This window comes from Brassica napus, chromosome C3 (assembly GCF_020379485.1).
Source record: "Brassica napus cultivar Da-Ae chromosome C3, Da-Ae, whole genome shotgun sequence".
In the NCBI taxonomy this organism is placed as follows: domain Eukaryota; kingdom Viridiplantae; phylum Streptophyta; class Magnoliopsida; order Brassicales; family Brassicaceae; genus Brassica; species Brassica napus.
Window position 1 is genome coordinate 52,597,295 of NC_063446.1, and position 12,958 is coordinate 52,610,252.

Below are 12,958 nucleotides of genomic sequence, written 5' to 3' on the forward strand. Positions count from 1 at the left end.
GGTTCAAACAGAAACACAAGCAACTGCAGCGACACAAGCAACACCATCAGCACAAGCACCGAAACCTCAACGTAAGCGTCGAAAAACCTCAACCGTTTGGAAAGATTTTGTATTAGTGGGGATAGAAGAGGATGGAAAAGAAAGGGCTAAGTGCATTCACTGTGGTTCAAAATTAGTCTATAATAGTAAGACTCATGGTACAAATCAGTTGAAGCGACACTTAGAGGGTTGTCCTAAGAAGGTAGATAAGCATGTGTATGATCATATGGTAGATCGTGAGATGGTTACTGAAGCTATCATCTACCATGATTTACCATTTCGATATGTGGAATACGAGAAGGTTTGAGCAAGAGATAGGTATTTAAATTCTGATTGTCCACATCTGTAGACAGACTGCTGCCCTTGATGTCTATAGGAGATATGAAATAGAGAAAGAGAAGTTGAAGGGGCTGTTTGTGAAGCATCATGGCAGGATTTGTCTCACCGCTGATTTATGGTAGCTAGGCCCAGAATATGGGATATATCTGTTTAACTGACCACTACATTGATGATGGTTGGAGATTGAACAGCAAGATCTTAGAATTTTGTGAGATGAAGTCTCCACATACATGTGATCTGATTGCTACTAAGATCTTCGAGTCTTTGAAGGAATGGGGTATAGAGAAGAATATTTTCTCCATTACTCTAGACAATGCCACAAACAACAATAGTATGTTGAGAATTCTCAAGGGAAAGCTTTAGATGACAAGTGGAAGCGATGGAGGTCTGTTGTCTGATGGTAAGCACCTACATGTGAGATCATCTGCTCACATTTTGAACCTCATAGTTAAAAATGGCTTGGAGTTAGCAAATAGTCTTCTGCATAACATTAGAGAGAGTGTGAGATAGGTGAAAGCATCGCCACAAAGGAAATAAGCATTTGCAGCATGTGTAGAGAGAGTAGGAATTAGAGGGGGAGCTGGATTGTCACTTGATGTTCCCACTCGCTGGAACTCTACATACGAGATGCTGGTTAGAGCTCTCAAGTTTAAGGAAGCATTTGCTAGCATGGAGTCTTATGATCAGAACTACAAGACCAATTCTTCAGTGCCTGAGTGGAACCGTGGAGCGAAGATCTGTGAATTGTTGAAGCCATTCAGTGTCATAACAACCGACTTTTAAGGTTCAAAGTATCCCACTTCTAATATCTACTTCACACAAGTATGGAATATACAATTGTTATTGGAGAAATATTCCATTTGTGATGATCTTGGGGTGAGAGAAATGGCCAGAAACATGCAAGTTAAGTTTGATAAATACTGGAAGGATTATTGTGTAATCTTGGCTATGGGAGCAGCTCTAGATCCAAGAATAAAGATTGATATGCTGGAAGCTGCTTATAAAGAAGTGGATCCGATTACTGCAAGCGTGAAGACCGAAAAACTCAAGGAAAGTTTGAGTGATCTCTATAAAGAATATCAGAAACTGTCTCAAACAAGTTCTTCAGATGGTTCACTTACGCCAACTCCACATGAGATTGTCACATAATCTCCACTTGAAGATGATTACTACAATGTAAGTAACTTAATATGATTTTAGGTCTCAGTCATTCATTATCTTGAAATTGATAATTTTGGTATAAATCTATATTATAATAGTTGAGTTTTTGCTCATTCCTCAGCGTGCCACCTCAGCGTTTTGTGGGGTCCACTTTTAAAAAATGTGAAAAAGTGTCAAGTCCATGACTCGAACCCGGGTTATTGAGATATAATCACCAACATTTATACCACTAAGCTAAATAATACTTTGTACATTGATGGCCGAACCTAATATATATTTATAAAGGTCGGAAGCCCTCGCTTCTTCGGCTTCCTCTGAGGGTCGGGCCTACAAGTGTATTATGAGTTTCATTTTTAAATGAGATTCATCACGTTATATGAAAAAAGCTCAAGTTTGCAACAATTATAGTTTTCCCATATTATAAACTGTTGTCGTTTAACATGAGTTTGAGTTCTTTTCATCATTGTCTCAAACAAGTCTGAGTTACAGAGTTGCGCTGTGTGTCTGTTCGTAATCTATTTTTTCAGCGGTGAATTCTTCATGTCCCCATCTTAAATCGCTTCATCATAAATGTTCCTGATTTGTAGCCCCTCTGTAAACCCTATATATATGATTTTCATCTTTGATGAACCCAATCTACATCTCCACAAAACTCATTGATTCCTCTTAGCTTTAACCATCTTCTAGAAAATGTTTGTCCTCTGCCTCTCCAGTTCCTCAAACCGGCGTCCGTCACTCAACCTTCGAGTCTCTCCGTCTTGGCCGTAGTAGTCAGAGCATAGACTTTGGCTTCCTCCGCTTCTGGGATTCCCTGAACTTCAAGAAAGACAGAGAGTTTGTGCGAATCACGGTTCTATTCCTTGATGAAAAGATAATTTAATCTTCGATCTATCACACTTATTTAACATAATTATTTTAATTGATTTTTTGATTCTTTGTTGAATAATATTATTTGCAGATACCGTGATTCATGAGTTTCCTCCCGTCGGACGTGCTAATCATTACAAGCCATCTATGAAAGCAGATTCCATTGTGAAAGTCGATCGTTTTGAGGTTGCTAGGTGCTCAAGCATGTACAAGATAACTGATCATCCATTCCTCATTCGTTTTATCTCACTAACCATTATTGATGAAAATTAGACTGTTCGACAATCTCCAAGTGATTACGAACACAAACCTAGAACTCCCAGGTATATTATCATATTGCATCTGGGTTTATATTATGTTTCGATATTATAAATGATATTTAAACTCACAGATGTGGACAAATCCGTTTTGTCTAGGGCACTGACCTCACCAAAGAAACAACTCGAGTCGTTATCCGTCTCCTCATTGATCCGTAAGAAATAATCAACACATAATTCCCTTTATATTACTGTCTATATTGTGCTAACATCAATAATCAAAAATATTTCGTACCCAAAATTTGTGGTAGTCTATTTATCTCCCTTATTTATCAATCTAATTTTACACAAATCTTTATTTTACAGCTTAAAAGAAACCACAATAACCCAACCAATCGAAACACCAAAAATTAGACGAATCATTAATGATCACCTCTCTTTTTGTCTAATCTTACAAATAAACTTCAAAACAAATATACCATACCAATCAACTCAACTAAAACTCAACGACATATACATTGAACCAACTAAACAAATACAAACTACACGGCCAGCTATTTAACAATTTACAAACTTACTTTCGCATATTCTTACGAAGAAGACAACCAAGATCAGTGAAATTACCTGAACAAAAAAGCAGAGTAAGTTACAAACTCTGATAAATACAACTAACAATAATTTTTATTTACATATTACCCATCAAATAAAAGAGAAACAAACACAACCACACTAGGAGATACAAGAGACAATCCCAACAGACACAAAGGCGTCAATAACATCTCCACCTGCTCACTCCTCTTGTCTTATAAAAATAGCTTACATGCTCAATATCAACAGGCTAATGCTATTGTCTTCTTATAAGAAATACATATATTCGTTTAAAACTCATTAAAGGCCAAATACTAATTGTCACTCATTTTATAGTTATTTCTACAAGTCTTCATGTATTTGTTTTAAAGGGCAACAAGTTTAAAAATAAAAAAAAACATATAACCAACATAATAAAAATAAAAAATATTATTACTTAATACACACAACTTACACAACTAAACTGGAGAAAAAAAATTCGGAAACAAAAGGTACCCTCAACAACCTTAATATAATTTATGTAATCTCAACATTACAAATAAAATGTTAAAAAGACAAACAAACAATAAGTCTCAGTGACACATCAAACAACATCACGAACTATATCAATCACATTACTAACACAGTTTAGTCCTTCATGAGAGGAGAACAGTGCATACACAGTTCATGATCACAACTCTAACCCTATAACAATAAAAAACTTGAAAAACAATGATCAGACCAAAACACAAAATTCACAGCTTCAATAACCCTAACAAATATTGAGATGAAGCAATAACTCTGTTCATAACTCCGCGCTTGCGCGGGGGCAATACCCCTAGTGTTAATAATGAAGGATTTTTTTGAGTTGGAAAAGAGCATTGGAGGTGGAGCTAGTGATCCAAAGACACATTTGGATATCTACTTGGAAAAGCCGAGGCTAAATAGGAGGGCTAACTTAAATTTGGATGTCTTGAGTTATTGGAAAGAGAACCAACATCGATTTGGGGATTAAGCATCTATGGCCAGAGACATCGTCAGCATTCCAATCACCACAGTAGCTTCTGAACAACAATATTTAGCAAAAGCAACACACAAGTAAAATAATTTTTTTGCATCTTCTTTCTCGCAACCATTTGTTTCCACCAATGATTGATACTTAGTCAAGTTTCTTGAACCTGAAAAGAAAAGAAAAACAGTAGTCATCTAAACAAAGAATCATAAGAAACAAAAACAAAGAATCGATGAAAAGAAATTAGAGAAGCCCTAGCGAGAAGCCAGCCGTCTTTCCCCATTGTAAGTCCCACGGCTCCGATGATCAGAGGTACGGGGTCTATGACTCCGCCTAGTGATCATGAACTCCCCCAATCCCCTGCAAAGTCCTACTCTCAAGCTGTTGCCCCAGGCTCCCGTGATCTAGAAGAAAGGTTTTCCAGTGTGGTTCGTTGTTCTCCTGTTGCTGATTTGCAAGGAGTCGCTCTAGTTGATTTACCAGAGGAGCTACTGCCAGATTCAAAACCCTTGTGGTCTGCGTATATTGTTGGTCATTTTATGGGAGATGCACCCCATAAAGTTCATGCCATTGTTAAAAAGATCTGGTCTTTCCCAGACAGGCCTGCAAAGATCGACACATAGTTCATCAGTCCACGCACGGTTTTGTTCCAGATTGATAATCTTCAACTCAAGGATCGTGTCCTGAAAAGGACCTTTTGGCACATTGCGGATATACCAATTGTGGTACGGGAATGAAGTCCAAAAACAGCATCTGCTCAGCCTGACCTCACCGCTGTCCCGCTATGGGTGGATCTCCAGGGGGTTCCAGATCACCTTTTCTCCCATAATGGTCTTACTTTCTTTGGGGATACTATTGGACGTAAAATGAAACTTCACCCAAATACGGAACGTTGCGTTCGACTTGACGTCGCTCGTCTGTTAGTTGTGATGAATCTAGAGGAACCCTTACCAGCAAGTATAAAGTTAAGGGAACATGTGAAATCATCTCAGTCAGCTATCCGTGGCTACCTCCACGTTGTCTTGGTTGTCAAAAATGGGGACACACAGACAAAACTTGTTCAAAAAATAAGCATATTAAAGAGAAAAAAGAGGATGCGAAGGAGATAAAGACTGGCGTGGAGGGAACTAGAACTGATGGGTTACAGTCAGGCTTAGTGGTCGTCAATGGAAACCAAAAATCTATTGACTTAGAGAACCCTGTATTGGAGGTTGCGCACTTGGCTACAGAGGCAGAAAACGCTCAACAATCCTCGCCAAAGGATAGTGAAGAGGAAGTTAGAAATTAAGTTCCTCCGGTTCATGATAGCGTCTCAAACAAGGTATCACAAGGACTCGTGATTCCTGAAAATGAGGAACCTTGGTTGACGATTCCTCAGAGCTCGCCTTCTGACCGTCAAAATTTTGGGAAATCAACAAGAAGCATGGAGGTGGAGCTCCCTAGAACCAGCTCGCCGTCTAGATTCCATTTGCTCAGTACTGACCTTGAGGAGGGTGAGGTCGAGATGGAAAATGAAAGTTCTATTTCTGATGAGGAAAGCTTAGTAGAGTCTAAGGCGGCTTTTAAGAAGAAAAAACAAATGGAGAAGCAAAAACTGTTGGGGTCAAAAATGATCACGACGAAGTTAACATCCAAATCTTCGTAAAAATTAGATTAACTTTACGAAGAACCTCGCGGTAAAATCTTGTTCAAATCTCAATCGAACCAAATACCGATTGTCCAAGGGAACGAACACGTATCCGAACGGCTCACGCACACGGCTCGGTCACTTTGTTGCTACCGAGCTCGAGCCAAGGCTCGGTCGCTACGTAGCGACCGAGCACGCACACGGCTCGGTCGCTATGTTGCGACCGAGTTTGAGCCAAAGCTCGATTTCTACGTAGCGACCGAGCTCAAGCCAAAACTCGCAACATCGCTACGTAGCGACCGAGCTCAAGCTAAAACTCGGTCGCTACGTAGCGACCGAGCACGAGCCAATCCTCGGTCGCTACGTAGCACCGAGCTCGAACCAATGCTCGGTCGCTATGTAGCGAACGAGCACGCACACGGCTCGGTCGCTACGTAGCGACCAAGCACGAACGCGTGGTCATTAGTCAAACTTTACGATAAAAACCGCGGGAAGTTTGCTTTTATCGAAAAAACCGTAATAAACGTTTCGAGCCAAAGACGGCCTAAAGAGACCTAAGACGAAGCTCGAAGCCCACTTACGATTTTTTAACCAAAAGCCCATAAGCCGTATGACGATTTATGCTTGGTTCGTAAGGCAAGATAAATGTCAAGTTTCCGCGGATAAATGTGAAGTTTCCGAAGATGATCACAAAGATCGGGAAAAACGAAATATCTCCATTTTTAAGCTATGACGGCTTAAGGGCAGAAGGGGAAAAGCGTAAACCGACCTAGGAGCAATATATAAGGAGTCCTAGGCGAGAGGCACCAAGGACAACTTTTTAGACTTAGAATTCTCTGCACTTAGAAACTTTAGGCTTTATTCTCGACAAGTTCGGTTTCTATGACTGGCACTCAATTACTAGACGAACTCTCCCAGGCAGTCTGATCTCTTGTCCAGCTCGAGCTTGGTCGCTACGTAGCGACCGAGCACGTACACGGATCGGTCGCTATGTAGCGACCGAGCTCGAGCCAAAGCTCGATCGCTACGCAGTGACCGAGCCTTGGCTCGAGCTTGGTCACTACGTAGCGACCGAGCCTTGGCTCGAGCTTGGTCGCTACGTAGCGACCGAGCCTTGGCTCGAGCTTGGTCGCTACGTAGCGACCGAGCCTTGGCTCGAGCTTGGTCGCCGTTTGTGCTCGGTCGCTACGTAGCGACCGAGCCGTGTGAGTGCTCTCCCAAAACGTCGATACGACACGAATCCATGCATTCTCGTCTACTCTTTAAATGCTATCTCTCGTAGACCATGGCTAAATCATTATATGTTTCCCGTCATCCGAAATCATCAGTCAAACTTTATGATAAAAACCGCTGGTAGTTTGCTTTTATCGAAGAAACCGTAATAAACGTTTCGAGCCAAAGACGGCCCAAAGAGACCTGTGGGAACCGATATTCGCACTCTCGATTTCCGTTTAAATTAGGAAACTAGAAAAACCCTAATTACCCAGAGGTCCCAGATATCTGCTAATACCACACGCCAAGCAATCAGAACACGAAACGAGAACAATAATGAAATAAGAATTAAAAAAAGAGAGCAAGATAGTTCTTATTCCGAATCTGCGTTTGAGCGTTTACAACAAGGTAAGTGTCTGGGCTACGAGAGCTGTCGGCGAGATTCCTAGTTCTAAAACCCTAAGACGGCAAAAACCTAATTGAGTCTCAGCTCGAATAAAAAAAACGGAAAATTGCCTAAAATTGCTCTAAGTGCTAAGTTTGCTGTGAAAAGTCCTCCTCCATGCCTCTCGCCTAGGACTCCTTATATACTGGCTCCAAGGTCGGTTTACGCTTTTCCCCTTCTGCCCTTAAGCCGCCATAGCATAAAAATGGAGATATTCCATTTTTCCGATCTTCGTAATTATCTACAAAATTTCGTATTTATCCGCGGAAACTTGACATTTATCTTTCTTTGCGAACCAAGCGTAAACCGTCATGCGGCTTATGGGATGTTGGTTAAGAAATCGTAAGTTGGGCTTTGAGTCATGTCTTAGGTCCCTTTGAGCCGTCTTCCGACTCGAAGCGTTTGTTACGGCTTCTTTCGATAAAGAACGAACTTTCCGCGGTTTTTACGGTAAAGTTTGATCGATAACTTAGAATGGCGGGGAATCGTGAAATGGGTTCGCTACGGTCTTTGGGAGATAGCATCGAAGGGTAGACGAGAACGCATGGACTAATGTCATATCGATGTTTCGGAAGAGCTCGGTCGCTACGTAGCGACCGAGCGCTCGATCGCTACGTAGCGACCGAACTTTGGTTCGAGCTCGGTCGCTACGTAGCGACCGAGCTCCTGCTCGAGCCCGGTCGCTACGTAGCGACCGAGCGAGCGCTTGGTCGCTATGTAGCGACCGAGCTTTTTTGCTCGAGCTCGGTCGCTACGTACCGACCGAGCGGAACATGTGTTCGGATGCTGCGTAGCGATCCTCTTCGAGCTCTTGGCCGATGACTCGTGTTTGTGTTTTCTCCGCAAGATTCTTCGTAAAAATAAATCTTTTTCTAAGATTTATTTTTCCTAAAAACGTTCATGCCGATTTTGACGGACTTTCAGACATTGATTCCGTCTTGACCGATTTTGACCCCAATAGTTAGCCCCCCAGGTCGTTAGAACCATGAGCTTCGAGCGTGAGGTTTTAGCGAGTGGCTTGGCAAGTTAGGTGAGTTAGGCGGAATTAATGTTCGAAAAGGTTCGTGGTAAGTGGTCTTCTCGCTCTTCTAAGAGTAGAACACGATAAGATTGGGGCTGCGCCTTATGACGGTTGCCTTCGTATCCTTGTTGAAGGGATCAAGCCTTTCGTAGTTCGTCTTGGAGTTAAGGTTCTTATGACTTGTTTTCCAGCGAGACCTTTACGGTCTAGTTTTTATGTAGCGGTTATCAGACATGTTGATGCCGATGGCATTTAATATGGGTGTAGAAGGAAGATTACGAGTTGTCATCTCGTAATCTGACTCTGTGTGAACTGCTATTTCCGTGATCTGTTTCGAGAGTTTTCCGCAGTGTGTAAATCTTGCGGGATTTCTGAAGACGCTCGAATATTGGCAAATAGACAAATTTTGGGATCTTGTACCTAGGTTTTTGATACTATGCCTAGAGATGTTAGAGACCAGTGCGCTGGGTTTAGGACAAGTCCTAGGTTTACTTCTGGTTTTAGAGGGTGCGATGACTAATTCGACTTACGTATCCCGTTTCAGTTTCATCCTGATTCCATACCGATTTAAAGTCCGCGATAGGTTCTCGGCTTATACGACTTGTATGGTTGGAACCGAGCATCTCTCCAAGGACAATTTTTAAGCCTCCGGGAAGTGCTGACCAAAAATTTTGGGTTTCTTTTATAGCGCTATTATCCTTGTGTCGGATGTATGAGAGTCATCTCCACGAGATGGCTAAGTCTATTTAGGACGTTAAGAGTTCGTTGTGATCAGCAACAAACTTAATGGTAAAAAATACTGTTTCGAGTCTTCGCGAAGGATATGTTTTGAGAAGATGTTAGTGCGTATGACTGTCTGGTCTTCCAAGAAAGTGTTTTTATCGAGGAAGGAAATTTCGTCGAAGAACAAATCTTCAGGCGTCTGCGACGTCTCGCGAGGCTAAAAATTTGTTATTCTTTCGTATGCCGCATTTCGTGCTTGAAATGTTCGCGGGCTTGAAGATGTTTTGCGATGTTGCAAGGGTTTAGTCTTAGCCTTGCGTTTGAGAAACGTTCTTGTTTGACTACGGATGTTCGCAGACAAAATTGTTGTTCCTGTTTGGATGCTAATAATTTGATTTGCGATCGAGGAATTAGGACTGAGGTGTCGCATAAATTTTTCCATGAGAAGAAGCGTTTTCCTTCATAGTGCTCTGTGATGTGTTGGCTTTCCGAGATCTATTTCGTGCATTTTTGAGGATGTTTCGTATAGCTCTAGAAGCTTTGTTACGAATTTTTCCTTACATGCCGCGTATTATGGGTAAAACGTTGCGGGCTTAAAGTGAATTGTGGAGCGTATTGAACTCGGTCAATTTTTGAAAAGTTTCGACCTTCCTTTAACCATTTGGTTGTTAGGACTGAGTTTCGTTACGAAGAATTTATCATATGACTTCCGACTGTAGGCTATACGATAATTATTCTCTTAATAGTCACACGACGTTTTTAGACAAATCGTAGATTGTCGTTTAGCCGTTAAGTGATGGAGCTATGGTTTCTCAAATAGTTTGGCATGGCGTGAGGGATGTGTTCACTCAGATAGCCAAGGATGTTGTAGGTCAAGGATTATACCATGGTACTTTAACATTTAAGGTCATGTTAGTTTACGATCGTCCTTAAAGGGGATGGCAAATATTGGTTTGGACCTTTAGTGGAAGGCGTAATTGACCGAGGGCCAAAGAGAGCTTGTTGAGATTGATAGGCCAAGTTTGTCGGGGTTATCCATGCTAATGTGGCCGATAGTCGTAGAAAACGATTCTCCGCTCTAGGTTTCAGTTATACGACGAATATTTCGTACAATGTGACCTATAGTCTTATGAAAATCGAATCTTTTTTGCTTGAGGAAGACGAAGCCCAAGAGGTTTGCTACATAACCAGTGTGGAGTCAGTGGCGGGACGACTGCCTTCTCGGATGTGACCGGGGGAAAAGAAAAGCAGAAGCAGCGAGTCGCATGGTTCTTCATAAAGCCTGTTATGTTAACTTTAGAAAGTTTCTTCGTAAGACTTGGTCTGATTGTACGAAGGATTTTTCGCGTAAGTAACGGGGACCGGTTTTACGAAGGTTGTAGATCGGTGATATGTAAACATATGTTAAAGTAGCCTTGTTTCTGTGGGTTTCACGAGAAACGTTTCTGCTGTGATTTCGATCCTAGGTGAAAGTTGCTTGGAGTTACTCATGGAGTGTTACCGAAGTTTATTTCGTTACGATCTAGTCGCATAACGTTTTTCATAGGTTTTATGAAAGGATTCTCATGGCATATTCGTTTCTGGAACGAATTGGTCGACCAGAGGTGGATCTAGCCACCATCGGGAGGAATGCGTCTCTTTGTGCACGATGCTACATCTATTCTCGAGTTTTCTTTGTCACAAATGTTTTCGATGCATTTCTGTGACTCACTTGGTACAACGGAAACTGAAAGAAATGCTTTGGTGATTGAAGATTTCTCGTAGAAATTTTTAAACGAAACTGGCTTTCGAAAACTGGAAAGGGCTTCAATACTTTGGCTAATCGTCGAGTTTCAGTTTGATATTGGTATATGTTTTCTGTACGTATGATTGCGACAAGAAATGATGTATAGTCTTTGAGATTATGTTCATGATCGTCTGGATATGTTGCTAGTGTTTAGACGAATTTTAGATTGTCGTTTGCCTATTTGAGATGATTTGCTTTGACAAAATCGTTTCCTTGATGATTTGCAAAAGTTTTTGAAGTTTGGGAGTATACGAGTATAGTATACGTACCTACTTCTTTTTTTTATGAAAGAAAACAGTTGAACCGATATTTTGAAGGGTTGTGTACATTTCTTCTTCTAAGGTTTTGAAATGATCAATAATCCTGGACGAATTAAAGACGACGCTTGGACTGTGATTTGGTTTGTTTCCACTTTGACTACTTGGAATATGTCGGTTCCGAGAAATTCCTAGAAACGAATCGGTTTTAAGACGACGTTCATGTCTCTAGTTTTTTCTCTCTTTAGGAAGCGAGCTTGATATGCGTGGCGATTGTTTCTCGATTTCAGAGAGTTTAGATCGGTTTGCAAGATCTTAGTTCTCTCGAAGACGCAGTTCTGTCTCTTCTCAGTTTTGCTTGCTTATTTCCCCTTCCTTTCTCGTGTATGTTCGCAATTTTCGATATTGGTCTTTATCCTTTAAACTTGACATTTATCTTCCGAACTTGGCTGTTATCTTCTCCTTAGATACGACGTCAATTTTTATAAAAAGGTTCAACGTAATCGTATAGTTGAGGCGGCTAAGGTGTTAAGTTAACCGTTGCCATTTTATACGATTAATCTGAATCCAAGCGAGAAAACAAGTCTTTGCGGTTTTTTTTTATCGTAAAGTTTCAATGGTAACTTCAATCAAGACGAAACAAGAGACGTTTCGATCGAGATTTGAAGGAGAACACAAAGATGGAGGTAAGGGCGCGTAGGAGCAAGCGAAGGAGTTTAGACGAGTCTTACTTGTTTAAGTCGTAAAATCTCAACGGAAACTCCGATTGAGACGAAACGAAAAGAGTTTCATTGAGGATTCAAAAGAGAACATAAAGGAGGACCTTTCTGAGGCCTGACAGGTTGCTATGTAGCGAGTGAAGGTCTGACAGGTCACTACGTAGCGAGTGGAAGCAAGCCAAGAAGAGTCCTACTTGTTTTCGTCGTAAAATCTCAATGGAAACTCCAATTGAGACGAAACGAAAAGCGTTTCGATGAGAATTCAAACGAGAACGCAAAGGAGGATCTTTCTGAGGCCTGACAGGTCGCTATGTAGCAAGTTAAGGTCTGACAGGTCGCTACGTAGCGAGTGGAAGCAAGCCAAGAAGAGTCCTACTTGTTTTCGTCGTAAAATCTCAACGAAAACTCCGATTGAGACGAAACGAAAAGCGTTTCGATGAGGATTCAAACGAGAACGCAAAGGAGGACCTTTCTGTGGCCTGACAGGTCACTATGTAGCGAGTGAAGGTCTGACAAGTCGCTACATAGCGAGTGGAAGCAAGCCAAGAAGAGTCCTACTTGTTTTCGTCGTAAAATCTCAACGGAAACTCCGATTGAGACGAAACGAAAAACGTTTCGATGAGGATTCAAAAGAGAACCTAAAGGAGGACCTTTCTGTGGCCTTGCAGGTCGCTACGTAGCGAGTGGAGAGTTGGCTTGAGCTCGGTCGCTACGTAGCGACCGAGCTGTGTGAAGGTTCGGTCGCTACGTAGCGACCGAGCTGTGTGCGTGCTCGGTCGCTACGTAGCGACCGAGCTGTGTGCGTGCTCGGTCGATACGTAGCGACCGAGCTGTGTGCGTGCTCGGTCGCTACGTAGCGACCGATCCTTGTGCGTGCTCGGTCGCTACGTAGCGACCGAGACTTGTGCGTGCTCGGTCGCTACGTA